The sequence below is a fragment of the Labrus bergylta genome, chromosome 20 (genome assembly GCF_963930695.1).
Source record: "Labrus bergylta chromosome 20, fLabBer1.1, whole genome shotgun sequence".
In the NCBI taxonomy this organism is placed as follows: Eukaryota; Metazoa; Chordata; class Actinopteri; order Labriformes; family Labridae; genus Labrus; species Labrus bergylta.
The window spans coordinates 22,434,306-22,437,937 of NC_089214.1; the positions used below are offsets into that span (position 1 = coordinate 22,434,306).

General features: G+C 40.3%; 1 protein-coding gene across 1 annotated transcript in view; it reads left to right on the top strand.

Moving 5' to 3' along the window:
* adarb2 (adenosine deaminase RNA specific B2 (inactive)) overlaps positions 1-1,749 on the top strand; it is a 173,066-nt gene extending 171,317 nt beyond the window's left edge. The window contains exon 10 of the mRNA XM_020645365.3: positions 1-1,749. This exon is cut by the window's left edge and continues 2,155 nt beyond it. The gene's annotated coding sequence lies outside the window, so the exon portion shown is untranslated.
* Positions 1,750-3,632: the final 1,883 nt, after the last annotated feature.

A 3,632-nucleotide genomic window follows, 5' to 3' on the forward strand; every position in this document is an offset into this window, starting at 1 on the left:
AAAAGGAATGGTTTTTTCTCCCGCTCAGACTACATAAATGTATTTCCTTTTTCCGCCTTTCTCTTTAGACCTGTGTGACATCAGATTTCAGCCCGTGCATCTGAATCGAATCTTATCACCAACAAGAGCGGTCCCGAACAGATCTCACTAAAGGTGGAGAAACACCTCCACCCTCCTCTGTGTGTGTGTCACCTGAGGGACTTTGTTGAGAAAGTTTATATTTGACACAAAGAAATAAGCGAGTTAGAGAGTACACCCCCTGGTTATCACTGCATGTACATTTACACCTCACCCTGTTTCTACGTCTCTGCAGGTGTAAACATGTATGCACCGTGTGTGTGTTTTATGCATTTAGTGTTAAAGGTGTTCATTATGATCATGACTGTGTTTCTGTGTCATCGCTGTGTTTTTATAAAAGGGTGTCAGACGAAGAATCCACCAGCACGGCTCAGTTTACAGAGAAATCCAAGCAGTGACAGTGACATCTAGTGGTGGTTTCATGCTCCTGTTTGTCCTCTCGTGCTCTTGAAGCATCATGCACTCCAGTGATAAATAAATATCCCCTGAGTGTTTCAGGGGATTCAAATTAAAAAAAGAAGCTTCAGAGTGAGAGGTTCTGACACACAGACAGATTTACAGCAGAGGAAGCACGACCCTATGAGGCGACCTGTCCAATGAGAGTTCAGTGATCTAAAGGTCTAAGACGTGCGCAAACTCATCATTCTGGCCCTTAAATTATGATCTGATACCAGAGTCATGCAGATGCAAAAAGCAAATCTGTGTCCCACAAAAAAGTCCTCATGTCCAAATGTCAAAGTTCAGGCTTTAAATCCAATGAATGATGTCATAGTGTCTGTGTCCACTTATAACACACAGAGCATGATAATAATAAAGACCTTGAGGCAAAATGATGACAGAGTACGACTCGTCTGCAGGATTAAATTAATTAACATTGGAAGTTCTACACATCTATCCTCATTTGTAAACTTAAAAAAAAAAAATCAAATGACCCGCAGTAATCGTGAGGCGTCTGGAGCTCAAGAGAGTACAGCATGTTGTTCGATGAGCAAATATACATTAAATGGTTATTCAGTCCATCACAAGTCAGACGGTGTACACGAGTTCCATTAGCCTGTTGAAAACAGCCAGAGTCGTTGATTTGTACTTCAGTCCCGCCCCTTATTAGGCAAGTAGCCAATCATAGATTTGGATTCTGGGGTGGCCATCAAGGGGGAGTCCATGCCACCCCTCTGGCCACGCCCCTTGGCTTTTGTCTGCTTTAAGAAAATAAAATACTTAAAGTCATTTTCACAAAGTCCAATTGTTTGTTTACAACGCCACCAGGAAGTGACTCCTGTGTAAGTCTGTCTGTGTGCGTCAGGACAAACAGATGTTTTTTGTTTATCAACATGACTTCAGAGTAAACTGTGTTTGTCGACACATTTCTCACTTACGTGTTTCATCGCAACTTTATTTGATCCATTAAACCAGATTTACAGATTTATTTTGAGAGATATTACATATAAGGCATGACGACTGATCGGCAATATCGTATCTCAGAGTATAAATATGTAAAGAAATGTATAAACCATGTTGACACAGATGTGACAGATCCTCAGATGTTTAAGATGTAAATAGAGTACATGAAGAACTGCTGCTAAGGTCTGTACAGTCTGCACTTCAGTAACGATTAAAAAGTGAATGTTTGTACTGTACATGTGAATAAAAACACTAAATCTTCTAATTTTACCTCGTCTGGGAACTTTCTTTGGAGAACAAATCTGTTTTATGTCAGAAAAAACCTAAAGATGTTCATCTTTGTCCACATTGTCAGCTGGTCTGTAGCAGCACCGAGCCTGCAGAGCATTCAGACAAATATTAAAGAGTTCTCCCCCCCTTCCTCCTCCTCACCCCTCCTCCCATCTCTCCCCAGGGAAATCCACAGGGAAATGGTTATCTCTGTTAGGCTCTGCGGCAGGTGTCACACACACCAAATTAGCCTGCAGGAAGAACGAAGCGAGGAGGAAGAAGACGAAGGTGAGAAAGGGAGGAGGGTTTAGGTGTGCATACTCAGTTGCATCCCTACAGGGTTAGGGTTAGGGTAGGGTTGCAACACAGCCTGAATAGTCCATGTCAACCTATGGCAAGGCAAGTAACCAATCACAGTTAAGGAATTTGTGGGGGCAACTTGGGTGGCCAATTTCGAGGGGGGCCCATGCTACCACTGGCTACCCCTCTGGGCCCCTGTATCTTTGTTTTTCCAGAAATCCTAAGTGGACGTCCATTGATACACTTTATTTACTTAATTTTTCGATGATGATGAGTCATTTTCCCGATATGTAGGGATAACAGTGCATGTTTTCTTGTGATAATGGGTTCATTTCTGGTAATCTTGCAAATAAAACGAGTCGGTTTCCTGTGAGAGGACGGACCACGTCACTCCAGGTGAGTTTAGCTGTTGGTTGAGTCGGATATCACTACAAAGGTCGTTCTCTGCAGGCAGGTACATATAGTGCACTCATTAAGCACATTAAATACATATTTCCCAAATGCTACATACATACATACATATGTTGAAGAAAACATAAAAAAGGATAAACATACCTATGTCGAAAAAAATTGAAAAACTGGTGTGGACGGCCTGCTGACCTGCCTGACTAGCTAAACGTTAAAGTGAATATCTCTACCACAACAGTTCAAGCATTGGGGCTGTAAACATAAATACTGTTTGATTAACTGACTGATGGATTATACATTTATACATATATACAAATATATATCCTTAATACATACATACATATTTACGACCATTTATCTATACAAAAATACATAAACTCACAAACACACAAAGTTACACACATAAAGGTTTAAAGGTTGCACTACATTCATAAATACTATACTGTATATTTATTTTCTAGTCTTCTGACTACTCAAAGCTCTTAACACTGCAGGTCACACCTACACATTCACACACTGATGGTAGAGACTGCTGAGTAAAGAGTCCATCAGAAGAAACTAAACCATATGCTGCAGACGAAGCAGCGGAGCAACTTAGGGTTAAGTGTCTCGCCCGAGGACACATCGGACATGTGGCAGCAGATCAAACCCTCACAGCTGCCCTTAATAGAAATAAACGGACATACAACCATGAAGACTGCCATCCAATCATACATAAACCCAATCATCAACACATACATACATACTTGCATAAATACAACCAAAGCTGTTTTATTGATTATCTTTTTTTGTGTGTATCTCTGAAGTGTTGTGAAATAGTCCACCTCATTGTTAGACTATTGGTTCCTTTTTATTCTTGTTCACCTGGAGAAAATAACAGATGAGGGTCCAAGACATTTTAATAACACAGATTTTAAATTGAAGTTTAGATATTTACATCTTAAAGAACACCAGTCATATGTGAAATTATTTCCCTTTTCCACTTTACATAAAACTCAAAAACCGTCAGGCTCCTTTCTCATTAACACTGGGTTTCATTATCCGTCGCTGCTGCAGCAGCATTTACATTCTCATGATTAAAGTGTGACTTCCTAAATGATACATATCTTATAGAGCTGAACAAAAAGGGTGAGAGAGGTTTCAGTTAAATAAGATGAAAAGGAGACACAGAGGAC